The sequence below is a fragment of the Rhipicephalus microplus genome, unplaced genomic scaffold (assembly GCF_043290135.1).
Source record: "Rhipicephalus microplus isolate Deutch F79 unplaced genomic scaffold, USDA_Rmic scaffold_19, whole genome shotgun sequence".
In the NCBI taxonomy this organism is placed as follows: domain Eukaryota; kingdom Metazoa; phylum Arthropoda; class Arachnida; order Ixodida; family Ixodidae; genus Rhipicephalus; species Rhipicephalus microplus.
Genome location: NW_027464592.1, coordinates 516908 through 534651, shown reverse-complemented (window position 1 = coordinate 534651; position 17744 = coordinate 516908).

Here is a 17744-nt window from a genome sequence, read left to right as displayed (position 1 = left end):
GTATTGATTATCGGCACCTCAACAAAGTAACCAAGAAAGACGTGTATCCTATTCCACGTATTGACGACGCACTTGACTGTCTTTATGGCACCACTTTTTGTGCATCTCTCGACCTCCAATCTGGCTTCTTTCAAATTGCTATAGTTGAAATGGACCGTGAGAACACTGTATTCGTTACCCCCGACGGCCTTTACCAATTCAAGGTCATGCCGTTTGGTCTCTGCAACGCCCCAGCAACCTTCGAGAGAATGAAGGACACGCTGCTTCAGGGATTTAAAAGGATGACGTGCCTGTGTTACTTATATGACATGATGATCTTCTCACCCACCTTCGCCACAAACCTTGAACGCCTTTCGACCAATCTATCAACATTAAAGTGCCTCTTCAGTCTTCGTAAAACTACTGTGTTGGGCCACCTTGTTCACGCTTTCGCTGTACGACCAGACCCGGCAAAAGTACGCGCAGTGACGAACTTTCCCGTTCCGCGCTCTATCCATAACGTTCGAGTTTTGTGGGCCTATGCTTTTACTTTCGCCGGTTCGTAAAAGACTTTGCGGTGCTCGCACGGCCACTCACATACCTTCTCAAACATGACATCCCGTTTTGTTGGGGTTCTCTTCAAGCTAGTGCTTTCTCTCGACTAATCACCGCTGTAACGACACCAGCGATACTTGCACATTTCGACCAAGATGCTCCTACAGAAGTGCGGACAGACGCTAGCGGTCACGGCATCGGTGCAGTTTTAGCCCAAACTCAGCGGGGCACTGATCGTGTAATTGCATACGCAAGTCGTCTCCTTTCAAATATGGAGCGTAACTACTCTATAACAGAACGAGAATGTCTTGCCCTTGTCAGGCTGGTTTCGAAACTTCGCCTTTACTTCTAAGGCCGCTCATTCCTTGTTGTCACAGATCATCACGCCCTCTGTTGGCTTTCTTCACTGAAGGACCCTTCTGAACGACTTGGTCGTTGGGCGTTGCGTCTTCAAGAGTACTCCTACTCAGTTACCTACAAATCCGGAAGCCTCTATCTGGACGCCGATTGCTTGTCCCGCTAACCTGTAGACTAACCAGATGAATCAGTCGGTGAACCTGGCCCCAGCGTCATGTCCATGCCTAGGTTTCGTCTGATTGGTCACGAACAGCGTCGCGATCCTTCCTTGCGGTCACACTGCCCGTCTGGAATCTGACCCTAGCGACGTGTCACTCCGCATGTTCGTCCTCCTAAATTGTACGCTGTACCGTCGTAGGGTCCAGCCAGATGGCCCTGGGCTACTTCTATTTGTGCCTAACCATCTCCGTTCAGCGGGCCTGCATGAGCTTTACGACGAACCAACTGCCGGCCACTTGGGCGTATCTCGCACGTATGACCGCGTCCGGCGCCGCTTTTTTTGGCGTGGTCTCGCGTGGTCTGTTCAACGTTACGTGGCCTCCTGCGATAAATGCCAACGTCGAAAAGGACCGGCCGTACCCCCTGCTAGACTCTTTGACCCAATCTCCATCCCTATTGAACCTTCTCCGTGTTGGTGTGCACCTGCTCGGACCGTTCCCTGAGTCAAACTCTGGGGACAAGTGGGCCGCTGTTGCTATAGACCATGCGACTAGGTTTGCCATCACTAGAGCACTCCCCACCAATACTGCTACTTTTTGCTCCACGATGTAATTCTACATCATGGCGCTCCTCGGCAATAGCTCACCGATCGTGGATGCGCATTTATCCCGCGTACTCGATGACCTTTTGTGCTCTTCCTCAACGCAACACAGACTGACCATTTCCTACAATCCTCAAACAAACGGCCTTACCGAACGCCTAAATCGCACCCTCACGGACATGCTGTCGATGTATGTCTCATCTGACCACCATGACTGGGATCTAGCGCTACCTGACGTGACGTTCGCCTATAGTTTATTTCGTCATGATACAACAGGTTATTCAACTTTTTATATGCTTTATGGCCGCAATTCGACTTTACCCCTGGACACCCTACTACCGACTACTACAACCCGCCGAGCGAATACCCATGTGATGCTATCGCTCGTGCCGACCACGCACGTCAGATTGCCCGCTCTAGGCTGTTGGCTTCACAAGCAACCCAGAAGGCTCTCTGTGACAGCAAGCATGTCGACGTTGACTATAGTTCTTCTCTGGTGCCCAGTTCGTCGTGTTGGATTGTCAGAGAAGTTGCTATCTCCGTACAAGGGACCTTACCGTATCATACGACGGGTGATCTGCGAGGTCATTCCAGTCTCCGGGACTAACCTGTCTGCAAACAACCCAGTGACAGCCCCGCCGCGGTGGTCTAGTGGCTAAGGTACTCGGCTGCTGACCCGCAGGTCGCGGGTTCGAATCCCGGCTGCGGCGGCTGCATTTCCGATGGAGGCGGAAATGTTGTAGGCCCGTGTGCTCAGATTTGGGTGCACGTTAAAGAACCCCAGGTTGTCTAAATTTTCGGAGCCCTCCACTACGGCGTCTCTCATAATCATATGTGGTTTCGGGACGTTAAACCCCATATATCAATCAATCAACAACCCAGTGACGTAGTCTACGTCAGTAGCTTGAAACCATACCACCCTCTTTCTGAAGAACACGTATAAAGTGCACCGAGTCGGTGCTTTTACTACCGGGGTTAATGCTACGTAGCTATCGCATGAAGAGTGAACCATTCTGTGATCAGAAGACGAACAAGAGGACTGGTTTTCTCGCTCTGTGTGCTTCGGTCCGATTTTGTCGGTGTAAATACGCTGATAAATAGTCCCGTCCCGTCTCATTTTACGTAACAGTATATTAGAGATACTTAGTTCCTGAAGTGGAACCTGCAGTCTACACTGTTACACGGAGATGATGATTCGATATGTGGGGTTTAACATCACAAAACCACCACACGACTATGAGAGATGCCACAGTGGAGGACTTCGGAAATTTCTACCGCCTGGTTTTCTTTAACGTGAACTGCTACACGAAGAAAGTGGTAACGCAATAAAATCAACGAGTAAAGCATACCAAGAATGAGTGTCTCTGTAAACTTGGAAGATGTAAAAAGAAGAGAGCAGGAAAAAATATTTATTAGTCCAGATGTATACTACAAGCTATAGTACTCATACACGTGTCTAAATTTGCGATTAATGTGATTTTGTGTTTGGGTCCAGTTGCTGTAAACTATATATTGTACGAAAATTCTCATATTTAAAATACCACAAGAGTATGTGGTTTTTTATATATTCGCTGAAATTGCGGAATCAGTAAGAAAACGAAAGCAGATGTTAAATATGTACAACGACGAAGTAGTAATAATGTCAACAAGATTTCGGGCTGTCACATTAAGTGATGCTGGCAGTAGAGCTCACTTACAATCACACAAGTACTTAGAAGCAGTCTGTGCAAACTGGTAAATGAAAGTATCTGCAAACAACTTGAGAATGTGTAGTGTGAAAAAATGCTGCGAGATTTACTGTTTACCTTCGCGACTAGGTATTATGCCCTTTCTTTATCTAGCCTTAATTACAGGTTGGTAATACCCTCTACTCCACAAGTTTATAAACAAACAAAAATGCTTTTGCTTTTTACACGCAAAACACGTTGTGGTGCATGTCGGCGATGCACAGTTTTTATGAGGCGTCAAGTATCACATGTGTCTCCCAATAAATTTCAGGCACCCGTTATCTCAACTGTTTCGGTGTGTGCAAAAATTATCCCGGAAATCGTTCTTGAACAAAACTGTGCGACTTTCCTCATTTGTTTAGGAATAAATTTTTTGTCAAACGCTCGGCCTTTTTTCGCACTGCGTTTATTGAACAGTTTTGCAACAGTCACTGAGACATTTTTGTAGATTATTAGGCACAATAACTTACGGCTTGAAATTCCCCTTCGACACGAATAAACCAAGAAAACACTGAATAAATTTCGGAAATTTGTATTTCGGTTCACCGTCGATCAGATATATCATGTGTATTCAGGGGTTGCGGTAATCATTTACTTTTCAGGGGAGGATATTTGCGTCACAATCAGTAGAAAGCAGGCTAGTGAGAAAAGGGGTTTTGTGGTTGCATGAGTAAGGACCATATGTTTTCTGGAAACAACTAAAGAAGACTATACGAACGCACCGTGTGCTGACGAAGAAAGAGAACGCACACGTGCATAGAGAACACGCGCTTATCAGCCTGAGCACAGCGAGAGCAGAAGAAACGTGCTTCTAACACAGATACGGGCAAGTACATCAATGAAACGAGGCGTGGGCGTTGTTTCGTGAGATGGATATATCGCGTATAGAAGCAGACAGGGGGCTCTAAGGGACAATGCCTGCATGCGCACTGTAAGCACGTATTAACATTCCATAATTTAAAAAGTGTTGCACGATTTACTACGGCTTTCTCTGCATTCATTGGATGCACAATGGGACGCACACTGAGAGGGTTTTAATCCTCAGTACACACTTGTAACACATGTGTGTAGTATAGCATTGTTCCTGCATATGTTACCATTTAATTATGAATATTTTATTTTGATGTGCGTGATTTGAGCTACAGTTTTTGTTCCACATAGGCCCGTATTTTCTATATTTTATGCGAAAGGTGAACTTCCCTGTTCTGTTCTGTTCTCTTCTGCTCTTCTGTGGAAACGTTGAGGGGGCATAGTGCCTCTGCTATATACTCTATTTCAATTAGTTCTGCAGTGCAGAAAACGTAAAAGAATGCTACTGAACTCTCCTGTTTCGAGATGACTTTATCCAAAGTTCTTATGTCGCTCCCTAAACCGTACTACTTCTATGATGTTCTATGTAAACCTTAATTTTGCTTTTTTTTTCGTGAAGTCGAATTCACGCTCGCACCGCAGCGCGTCGTAAGTATGAAGGGGCCGCAACGTAGGGGCACCTAGAGTGTTCTAGAAACCTGTAAGAGACAAGCAGTTTCGCGATAACTGAACGAAATCGGTGTTAGGATAGTATATAGGTTCATGATCTTTAATACTAGTTTGTCCACATTTAACACAAAGAGGAGACGACACTGAAGACATCACAAGTACTTGTCCAGTGCAGTATTGTTCTTTGTCTCTCCTTCTTTCAATACACGTTTTTTCCTGGCAATACCGAGCTTCTATATTGTATTGTAATTCACGGCAGTGAAGTTGAACCTGTTCATTGAGACTCGCGAGTTGACATAAAGTCAGATAAGTCCTTATTTTTTGAAATTCAGGAGGTCGAATGGCATGAAATATTTTTAAAAAGGAGCATGCGGAAGGTACAATACTAGAAAGCGTGTAATGTTCCACTTTAGCGTAATGAGCTTTCGCGGGCAGGCAAGGTTCACACTGCGAAGGTGAACTCCATCCCGTCGCATTAATGGCAGAGGTGTGTCGGTAACAGCCCCTCGACATACGTATATAGCGACCTACATTAAACGTATCAGTCGTGGCTCGATATATCGATTATTTGGTACGCCCACAGGGCCTCGAGCTCTTAAATACCCATTGTGAAACGGCGCGTTCTCGCTGTTGCAAAGAATGCACCCTGTATCGATTATAACGACATCATTACTACCGGCTCATATCATACTTCGCCCCTTAAGCGAAAATTTCTGGTGGCACTTTTCTCTCGTTCTTGTTTCAGGCCATTTACTGCACAGTCCTACCACGTATTCAAGGTGTTACTGGGTAAAAGTTTTATTCTCAGTGATCAAAGGAAAAAAAAAACGACATGGCTTTTGCGCGCCAGAAAGGCATTCACAGTTGATGAAATTCGAGCAAGATTCCGACAATCTTTGTTACTGAGGTTAGTGTGTCCACTGCTTGACATTGTATTATATATAAGTGAATGTTACCATTCTACCATACAGTACAAGTTCATGAGCAACCACAATATTACATTGAGTGATTTCTGAATAGTATTAATGCCTAATATTACTGTTTTTTTCTATGAATGTCAAGCTGACTGTATTTAAAGCACGTCTAATTAGCTGTGAACTGTTTAGGCATACAGCGCCAGTGTCTGTGTAAATCTACTTCTTTACGTCTAAGAAAGGCAACACTTGCGGGTTGGTTAGTAGTATAAGGGGGTATGAAGAAGTGGATTGAGGGCTCAAACACACTCTAGACGTGTATACTATTAGTGTCCGCTTCATTTTTTCTTCAAAGCTGCGTACAAACAAGCCTGCAACGACGGGCGTACAGCTACACTGCCGTCACCAGCCCGACGGCCGGCGACTTCGTCTTCGGAGAAAAATGCCATTTACAAGAGTGGAACTATAATTCTTTAGTGCTGATGTGATCAGCTGTCGTGCTTCGGTCGCGAGCTTCCTCATTTATAGTCTGCTATAAAACAAATGACCTTGTTCCGGACGCATGGGCGCCGGATGTGCATTAAGAGGGGCGGATTCATGTATAAAGGAAAATCCGCTAAAGCTTGCGCCGCACGCTTGGTTGCCCGCTTCAGAGTCGTCTTGAACGGTGTTTCGGTATTCGAGAGCTCACATGCACGCGTTGAAAACGAACAAACAAAGAAAAGAAGTGTTGTCCCGAAGTTAAGACGGAAACGTCTGCTGTGCACCCTTGCTAGAGACACACTGCTATTCAAATATGTTTTTTTTTCATTTCCTTGCAGTCTCGCAGTGTAAATCTCTCGAAAGTGCATTCATGCCCAGCTGGCGTCATGCATCGAATCATCAGACAGTTGGGGCGCTTTAAATTGGCGCATCTAGCTCTAGTGACTTCTCTATCACGTACTTCTGCGATTCACAGCGCTATAGCGAAGACATTTTGCAATAAAAAACCTTGCAAAGTTGTATTTTTGTTTTGGAGTTCTACGTCGTCGATTGCGTCACTCTGAATCTTGCGAGAGTATACTTGGTGTACGAATCGCACAAATGACGACGTTTTCGTACAAACCACATCACTGTTTCTTTCTTTTTTCACGCTGTATGTATGCATATAAGGCACATATTACGTCTGCAAAGTGCATTCATGGTTGCCATAAAGCTCCAGCATGTGAGTGCGACCCGATAAAACAAACCACGGCATCTCCACGGAGTGCATGGTGATGAGTGGGATGAAGCAACCATCAGTCCATCTGTGCTCCCGTCCCTCCGGTCGTTATTGCTGCCGTCAGTCTGTGCAACCATCTGTGCGACCATCCGTTCACCCGTTCATGAGTCCATCCGTCCGTATGTACGCGCGTTCGTCCGTCCATCCATTCATCTGTCCACGCGTCCGTCTGTGCGATTGCCCGTGCGTTCGCCCGTTCTTGCGTTCATTCGTCCGCCCATGCATCTGTCTGTCTCTCCGTCTGTGCGTCTGCCCATCCGTCCGTTTATCTAGTGAGTACTCCAAGTGCCGGCACCTCACATTTTTTTCGAAATAATGCCATCATATAGAATTACCGCAATCCAGCGGATATTCCAAAGAATAAACTGAAGGTGGCACGGCCGAACTAGAGGATCGGCACGCGCGCACTCTCCTACGGCCTGGGCTTCGTGTTCAGTTTCCACCTTACACCACCGCCAGTTCATGGCACTGCGGCCCAACCCTCGCTAACCCTTGCTGAAACCAAGGAGGTTACGCCCAACGAGTTCAACCTGGCAACCTTCCCGGTCTGATAGGGCTCTAAGTGCGGCCTTCTGATACTAGTTCTTTTTAGTAAGCATCAAGTTCAAGGCAAATTTTGTTGCAGATGAAATCACCGATACTTGTCTCTCTATGTTATTTATTCAGAAAGAGGTATCCTTATTTATAATCAATGTGCATGGGTTTCCTCCTCAATTAAAATGAGTGCTTGCGTACCGCTCCTCCAGACTAGCTGTGGATGTAGCTATGTACTACTACCACTACTACTTGTACTACTACTACTACTATTACTACTACTACTACTACTACTACTACATAAAACGCGGACGCACTGGTCCCACGGCCTAAGGTGCTCCGTCCCTAAATATCACGGAATATCCATGGAACGCCTGATAATGAGTTGGGTGAAGCATCTGTCAGCCCATCCGCACTTCCGTCCATCGTTGCGTCTGTCTGTGCTACCATCCGCCCATCCATGCGTGCGTCCGTGCATCCGTGCGTCTGTCTATCCATCTATGCGTTTGTCTCTTTATCTGTGCGTTTGTCTGTGCATCCATGCGTCCGTTTGTGCGTCCCTCCATGCGTACCTCCGGGCGTCCGTCCATCTGTGCGCCTTTCCGTGTATCCGTTCGTGCATCTCTCCCTGCGTCCATCTATCCGTCCATCCGTGCGACCACCCATCCGTCCACGCGTCTACCTGTCTGTCTGTCGATCCGTAAATCCGTGCCTCTGCCCATCCATCCGTCTATCTAGTGAATACTCCAAGTACCACCATCTAGCATCTTTTCATCATCTATTCATTATATTGAAGTACCGTCATCCAGCGGCCATTCCAAGGACTAAACAAGCTACTACGTTGACACGAGACGCATGCCCTAGGCCGTAAAAAGCTTCACCCCTAAAAAAGGCCGATCATGAGCCCAAGTGGTCGTTGGACGCCCTGCAGTCCGGCCGGGTGGCTATCTCGGTGGTGACTAACGTGGCAACCAGAAACGTGTACTCGAGGAACGTGCGCTACGTGATCAGCTACGACTACACGAGCAATCTTGGTGCATACTCGCGCTGTTTAAAGCATGCGAGTCGGTACGACGTGATGGCAAAGAACACACGTTCCTGAAACCGTAGGACTACGTGTATACCAGGGAGATGAGCTTCTTCCAGTGGACCAACCTGGCCACAACACCGCAGTGGCACATGGTTGCGAATAGGACGTTATAAATGTAGGTCATTGACTTGTCTTCAACTTTCGCTACGGTGTGAGGAGCGTGGAGTAGCCTTTCGAAATGCGTACAGTATTATAACACTTGAATTGTCAATAACGGTGTAATAATGTCGGTGCCGTCACAACATAAGTGAGACATTCCTCGGCCCTTTCAAAGCCAACTTGCAATTTCGACCCTTGATGTGGTGAAAGATATCTGCAGAGGATAAAGCTAAATAATGCAGGAAGGCCGTCCTCTAATACGTTATAATAGGACGATGCATGTTCACTTTGGGGGTTTTAATGCGTAGCATGTCATGCACGTAAAAATCACGTGCTTTTGAAAGCAACTGTTAGCTTGCAGACGTTGTAATAACGTATGTCCATCGTCATTTTTAACACGCTCAAACTTGACGCGTTTAAAACTCGGGGGGGGGGGGGGGACATGTACCAGAGGATTTCGTCAAGCTCTACTGCTTACCACTGGTCTAGTTTAAATGGAGGAAACACACTGGCGGCAGACAGCAGTTTAATTACCCCACAGATATTAACCGAGAGAAACTCTTCAATGAATCATCGGACTTAATGCAGCGGTAGACACAAGAGTCGAACGTTTTATGTTTGCTGGTTAATCAGAGAAAGATAAACGAGAAAAAGGAAGCCAGGGAGGTTGACTAGATGCTAGTATTCGGTATGCTACCCTACACTGGGGATGGGAAATAGGGGGTACCAACTGTACGTAGTTCTTGTGTGGTTGTCCTAGCTAGTACTCTCCGTTCTGGAGAATTTTCAAGCTCACACTCGTGCTACGGTACAACTCATTAGTGACGGATATCCGTCAGGATGTCTGAAACTCCGCCTGTGTTTTTAGCTGCGAGCACACCAATGCGATAGCACACCAGTGCGCTTTCGATAGTGGCAGCGGAACTCATCCGCGCGGGTACCTCAGCATGGTCAGCCGCACCATTTATAGCCTGGTGCAAGATGAACTGCTTGTGTCCTATTCTTTCTCTCGTTCGGCCCAAGTTCTCAGTTTACAGCGTGATGCTCATTTTTCCGTGGTTATCTTTTCGGAAGTTTTTTGTGGCTCGATGGCGCCGTTTATGGTCAGAAGGCACTGAGTAATCGTTTTGTGTAGCTGCTTCGCCCAGCCGGAAACGACCGAGGCTGTAGTTAGTCACTAACATGGAAGCGGGAGGTGTGCACGCGTAATAAGAGGCGTATAGAGAGTGGGTACGTTGCCCTTAGTTCCAGTCTAAAAGAGGTTTCCTCCCGCGTCTTGCTCAGTGCAATGGCAGCGCTATCCCGGAAAGTACAGAAATGACCGGAACGGACACATGAAGCCTGGTCACATTCGAGCGTATTCCTGAGCATTTGCACTAATTTTTTCGTCTCGTTTCTGTTCGTGGACTCCTGGGTTATCAGATCGAAATAGACGGCTCGCAAATATTCGCTTTATCTAGTGAATACCAGAACTAAACTCCTCAGCCTTACTCGTTGAGAAACCATACTTTCTTGTCTCGTCGCATTGTTATAAACATTAATTGAATAAGGAAAGAGGGAAAGAGTTGCTCAGGAAAGAACACGGTGAATTGTGTTTGTAAGATCAGCACAATTTTTAGGGATGAGAATCGGAGAGGCCAGGCTGTCGTATGCCTTCTGAAGAACAACAGACTTGTTATTAGCTCGTTGCTTCATTTCCAGCTAACCCGGTGTAAGTAATGTAGTCTACGTCATCGAAATCAATACACGTTTCCCCACCAAGTCTTATCTCTTAGTAATGTGGTGTGTTTGGCAGGCGGAACACGAAAAATTTCCAAAAAAGTGGATTAACCCAATAGCCTGGTTTCCCTACGAGAGACTACCTATCAGAGCCAAAAGGCAGTGAACCAAGGATGAGATAGACCTAATTAACATTGCTGCCATCTGTCGGCCGTTGTGTGCATGCCACCATGTTAAACGTTCAGCACCGTGCAGTACGCGCAATCTACGTGTGAACCTATGTATACATTTACGTAAGACGTATCGACATGCGGCACGTATTGGCTCATAATCGCAATGCCGACGTATTGCTGCGTACGTTGGTGCACAGAGAGAAACTCGAAAACATTAACTTCGAAAAATAAGCCGCAAGCATTGCTTCCTATTTTTAAGGCGACGTTTCTAGAATGTGCTCCCGCTACCGTACCCAAAAAATTCTTCTAACTCACCTTTCTAAGCAAATAATACGTGTATTAGCATTTGTATTCGTGTTTCTACAAATCTAAGCACGCCAAATTAAGGCAGTTTTTGGAATGTTTTTGCTAGCAGCCGTTTACCAAGTGGGCTCTGACGCTTTACGCAGAAGCCATCTTGACACAACGAGCTTTATCACGGCTAATAGCACGTGTCTTCGTTTTGTTGAATGCGCCGAGTGCATCTTATGCTTGAAAAACGTGCGCAGTCATGTGGAAGTCAACTCTTTAAACGACAGCTTGTCAAACTCCAGTGGAGAAAACGAAGCAAAATGAAACAAAGGTTGTTAAGAAAACCCTCGCTTACTTCTCAGAATAAACCAAGGAGGCGCACTCGCTTCTAAGTGAGCGTGTGGAATTACCAAAGCGTAAGAAACAAAACACATTCAACAAATTGCAGGCACGCGCAATTAGCTGCGGATAATTTTGTTGCGTGAAGATAGCTTAAGCGAGAAGCGTACGATTCGCCTTCACTTGGTAAACCGCTGCCAGCAAAAACGTTGCAAATAAATGTTTTGCTTCGGCATGCAGCAAGTTGTGGGAACACGAGCCGAAACACCATTGACCGTCTTAGTTGCTTACTAAGGAGAACGCAAACATGTATTTCGAAAGCAGTAGGTGGAGCACATGCTGTAAACGTCATCAGCTTTAAAAATCAACAAGACACAAAGTTAACGGCTTCCCTTATTTTCTTCAGTTATCAGAGTTACTCTATGTGTGCTGCAAGAGACGCGGAAACACGTCGGCATTGCGATTATCTGCCAATACACACCTCACGTCGATACGCCTTAAGTATACCTATGCGCAAACCCACACGAACTGTGCGTACTGTGCCGCGCTGAGCCGCTAACATGGCGGTATGCACACGAAGGTTGACAGATGGCATCAATTTTGCATAAAGTTTATAGCAGTCATTGTGTGCACTAATTTTAACAGTGGTATAGTAATGATGATAAGAATTCAATACAATTTACCTGCATAAAAAACTACTTGCCAGAGAAAGGGACCGAGCCTACAACACTATATTTAACGTGGCCGATTCTCTAAAAACTCATCGGCAATGGTGGTCGTCCTCCCATGCACTTTATCAGGCATTTCAGTGTTGCATTTACAAAGGTGTACTCCTTCCGCATTGGTATGGCAGATACTCCTACATGCGACTACTGCGGAGCTGAAGAGACCATCGAACACGTCCTGTGCAGCTGTGCTTGCTACGACACACAGCGATGCCAGCTCCGGATGGTTTTGAATCAACTTGACCCCGAACCATTTTGTGTGCAGAGGATACTAGAACCTTGGGCATCTGCCTCAGTTGCGCAGAAAGCAACTAAAGCACTGCTAATTTACCTAAAGTCAACAAACCTGAGCGACCGCCTGTAGACTGTGTGTGCTCCCCGAGTGTGCTCGTGATTGTGTGTACCTTCTCATCTCTCTGCAACCTCTTTTCTCCCCTTTGTCCCTTCCCCAGTGCAGGGTAGCAAACCAGATGTGCGTCTGGTTAACCTCCCTGCCTTTCCTTGCATCTTTATCTCTCTCTCTCTCTCCCTCAGTGCACGTATACCTGGAAGTGTGAACCAGCGCTTCTTGTAGCACGCCTGGTTATGTGACACACTTTTCTAAATCAAAAGCTCTACTGGCCTAGTCGAGAGTGTCTCGCCGTCTATCTCCGCTCGGCCTTGAAGCAAATAACGCATATATGTGCACCCAGCCACTGCCGCTGTTTCGACCACTGCTAGGATGACAAAGCTTGCCTCACCAGCGGTGTAGCACTGATTACCAGTGACAACGTGACTAGCCGCTTTCTCTTCCACGTCGAGTAGGCGGGCGAATGCCTCTGTTCAGCCTTTGCGCCATGGTCTTGTAATAGGAGAGAACAAGGACGGTAGTCCATCTCTGCAAAGGTTGTTTGCGTGACCCCAGCGACTATACAGCGACAAGCTGCGTCAAACCATCCTGCAGTTGTCGCTACAGCTTTCCAATTAGCTAAATATAACCATACTTCTAGGGCGTGGAGTGGCAGGCTTAAACGAATAATGAACGAGAAGTTGGGAGAGATAAACGTCAGCAGAACTATTAAAGAAAGGTGACCACCGTGAGCTTGAAGGGTGTTAATGAACACCTCGCGTTCGACTTCAGCCACGGCTTCGAAGAGTGATGAAACGATGTTACTGAGACCTCCACAGGCGTCAAGTTCGATGAACCCCATCAATTGGGTTGCAAAACTGTGCTTCAGCTGCAAAAGTAAACAACTTTAGCCAGGCTGCAATGACCTTTTGCATTCATAAACATGTCCAGCCAAGTAAAGTAATAATTTTTTCCGGCTCGTGTCACGTCGTACGGGAGCTTCTCGAGAGCTGGCAGCTCGCAAATGAATATTTGCAGGTTACGTGAATCCATCAATCCTACCGGCGTTAAACGCTTACAAAGAAAGAAGGAAAACGGAAATTCAATAAATGCTCTTTCATTTGTCATGCACATCTTGATGGAACCAAAAGACAGTGAATTTAGGTGTGGTATACGTTATATGTTGTTTTTACATTCTCTGGCGTAATAATGACGCAAATTGCATCATATTTCTGATTGATTTGTGGGGTTTAATTTCCCAAAACCACTATTTGATTAGGAAAGACGCCGTACTGGAGGACTCCAAAAACTTTGACCGCTTGGGGATCTTTACCGTCCACCCAAATTTGAGTACACGAACCTACAACATTTCCGCCTCCATTGCATCATATTTCTATCGTGAAATTATATTCTTGGTTTCAGTGTTTCTTAGTTTGTCAAATTACGAAAAAAAATTACTTGGCTTGTCCAAGTTGAGGATCTGATATTTCTGCCTAGTTCGCTTTATCAACAGTTTTCTAGAACAAACTTGGGCTCCTAATATACTTTAATTCTAATATCAGTATGAATTCACAACAGCTAATATAAAGGACACCCGTCTGCGTATGAAAACGAGAATGTTACAAACCGGCCGCATTACCCTACATACGCCGACATCTTGTGCAATAGGGAGATGAAGACAAAGCGTATAGAAAAAAGTTTTAAAAATATGCAATAGCTTACATCAACAAAACATCAATGCGTGAAGCGTAGCAAAAGAAAAAACGAAAGACATTTATGAACCGCTCAGAGGTGTTTTCCGGGACCACCAGTGCTGTACGTGCTTTCTAATTTCTGCATAATTATTTTACATTGATTTCGTCGTGGCAAACATAACTAAATAAGTGCCGTGAAACCTACGAATAATCAATATCTGCTATAAGCTTTTGGTCGCTATTTGGGACACTGAAAAAATGAATCATAATGAAAAGGGAAGGGTGCAGCTGAAAAAAATAGTTTTGCAGTCATATTCGTTGATGTTCTTCTAATCGCGTTAGTTTTTAAAGGTGACGCTCCCTACGCCATTGGTCGGTCTTTCCTCTGTATAGTAGCAGTAGTAGTAGTACGTAGCCTTCTCGAGTTTATGAGTTGCTCAATAGATGGCGTTGTGTGTATATGGCCTCGAAAATAATATATTTAGGTGGCTTTAGTGGTTTTTACAGCATATACAAAGGGTGAATGATGATTTGGCTGAAGCGTCTGTGTGTGCGTCCGTCCTCACCAAGAAGGCAGACAAATACATAGACAGACAGACACACAGATAAACAGGCAGACGAGCGTTTTACGATTTACTGATAAAACGCTCCGGTGCTTCGCCCCACTCATCATCATTCACTTCTTGGATGTGCTGCGTTTTTTTTTTATTTTGCATGTCACCCCTTGATAGAGAACTCAGCTTGCAGCAGCAAGAGGTTCGTTATTGCTTCATTTGTTGTCACTCCGCCTCTTTCAACGGCTAAGAAAGCCGGGGCTTTTGCGTGTATCTCGAACACGAAGCAGCGTCTGAATCGATATGAAGCTGATTGCGCACAGACCCTACTTTCCACAGTGGTACGGACCCGTGTACCATTGAAACAGAACGCAGCTCACACCAGCAAAAGATTCGCATTTGCTTTAGCTTTTAAATGTGAAGCATTTCTCAGGAAACTTTGGCGACTTTGAGCGTATCTATCTATTTATCTATCTATCAATATAGCCACGTACGACTAATAGCTCTCCTGGGCGTTTTGAGAATGGCACCAATACCAAACTTGGTATGGCAAAACATGACTGAGTGAAGAACATACTTGAGTAGTCATAACATGAAAATCATTACATGTATGTCATAAATGTCACGAACCACATTTCATGGTCCTGCAGCTCTCGCAGTGATTTCGTTCCCATGGCATGTTGCAAAACTGGTATAGTATGGCATTATTGCATGGTGAACACAAGCGGCAGACCCTAACATGAAAATCGTCATATGCGTGTCATGTAACAACATGACTACACGCCACGCTCATGATACGTTCGCGGTCGTTTCGCTGGCGTCACATATACCAAATTTAGTATTACAGTACGTGAATAGATGGCGAAGGTATCTGACTGGTGCAAACATGATATTCATGATATGCGTGCCATGCAACAACATGGCTACATGCCACGCTCATGATGCTCTGGCGATCGTTTAGCTAGCTTCACTTATACCAAATTTGGTATTACGGGACCTGAATGGATGACGAGAAGGTATGATACTGGTGCAAACATAATAAACATAAGATGCGTGTCATGTAACAACATGACTATATGCTACGCTCATGAGGCGCTCGCGGTCGTTTCATTAGCTTCACATATGCTAAATATGGTATTACGTGACACCAGTGGATGATGAATGTATGTGACGGGAGCAAACATGATAATCATGAGGTGCGTATTATGTGAAAACATGACTACGTGGCACAGTCAAGGCACCAATAAATTTCGACGTGACGAGGTGCGCGTGCTCGTCGGCGTTCATTTGGTCTCGTCACGCTGGCGTTGCCACGCCAGGTGCCGGTTCTGCCAAATACTCGTAGGCGCGCGTCGCAATGCGTTGCATGCGCGTTTCAACGTGTCTGGTGTCCCTCTGTCGTGAAAAGTAGACGCAGTGTTGTCTCGGTAAGGCATCGGTGTGAAAAGCAGCATGTCGCATTTCGCACCGGTCGCCGTCGCACCGAGCCGAGTGACGCTGGTCACGAGCGGCGTCAGACTACAGAGTGCTCGCGTTTCACTGAAGTTGCGTCTCAGTGTCCAGCATGCGCGCCCGTCAACACTAGAATGGAGTATATTGGGCCCTTCATGATGCGCTCACGGCCGTTTTGGAAGCTCCACATATACCAAATTTGGTGTTAGGCGACGTGGTTGTTTTGACAAATTATATTTTTGGTACAAACATGATAATCCTGACACGCGTGTCATGTTGAAACATGACAACATACCACGCTCATAGCGTCCTTACAGCCGTTTCGCTAGCTCCACATATACAAAATTTGGAATCGCGTGACGTGAATAGATGTCAAAGGTAAACGACACATGCAAAGATGAAAATCATAACACGAGAGTCATATACGCCATCATATACCTCCACCTCATAACGTTGTGCTGATTTTAAAGTTACATATCAACAACTTTCATTTGTGCTTCGCATATCCTCGATTCTCACTATACGTGGGATCTGCCAATATTTTATCACTCCGCCTCTTTCAATGCCTGAGAAATCCGTGCCTTTTACACCTATCTAGAACACCAAGCAGCGTCTGCATAGATATGGAACTTATCGCGCACAGCGCTACTTTTGGCCGTGGTACGGAACGCATGTCATACTGGACTACAACTCGTAGTGGTACTTATGCAAAAGCTTCGCCTTCGTAGCTTAACCTTCGTTTCATTTAAATGTGTCCAGTGAGTCTATTATTACGGGCTCGCTCTCTGAATTTCGTGCCGACCGGTTGTGCCCCCGCGACCTCTGACGACAGCGCAGCTCTGGCCGACTGGCTCGACCTACCTCATCTCCTGCCACCAACAGGAGCTCTCGCAGAGTTGTGCCCCGTCCTCACACTCCTGTGACTGTGTCTATCTTTCATATGTCCTCTTCCACGGTTCTCTGTCGTCCGCTGTCCATCCACCCCGCTCTCTCCTTCCTTCATCTATTCACTTTTTAATCCCTGCTTACCCCCCTCCATCGTGAGCTAGTGTTGAGGTGTCACACTCTGATGCAGACAGTTACGGGGCTCACTTTTCTATTAGTTTCTCTTTAAGATACTCATAAAGAAATTGGCAGCATATCCACGGAGTGAATGATGGAGAGTGGGGCGAAGCATTCGCCCGTGCATTCGTTCTTGCTTCCGTCCGTCTATGCGTCCGTCTGTGTGACCATCCATGCGTCCATCCATGCATCCGTGCGCGCGTCTCTTCGTGTGTCTGTCCCTGCGTTCGTCTTTGCATCCGCCCTGCGTCCGTTCATGCGTCCATCCATGCATCCGTCTGTGTGTCACTTCGTTAATCTCCTAAACACTTCAAGTACCACCATCTCACATCTTTTCATCATTAATTCCCCATATAGAAGCACCGCCATTAGCGGACATTCCAAGGACTAAACGAGAGGTGTCACACGCACACTTTTTTGCGGCTTTTGCTTCGGGTCTACTTTCACCTTTAACCACCTGGAGTTCATGGTATATACTAGTTTACTCTATTCACGGCACTACGGCCCAACGCTCGCAAATTTTTCTAAAACTAAGGAGGTTACGCCCAGCGAGTATAGCGTAGCAACGTTTTCCTGTCAGATAGTGCTCAATGTACATGCCGATGGCTGCTAATTAGAAATGAGAGACATGGGAATTCGGATTTTACTTTCC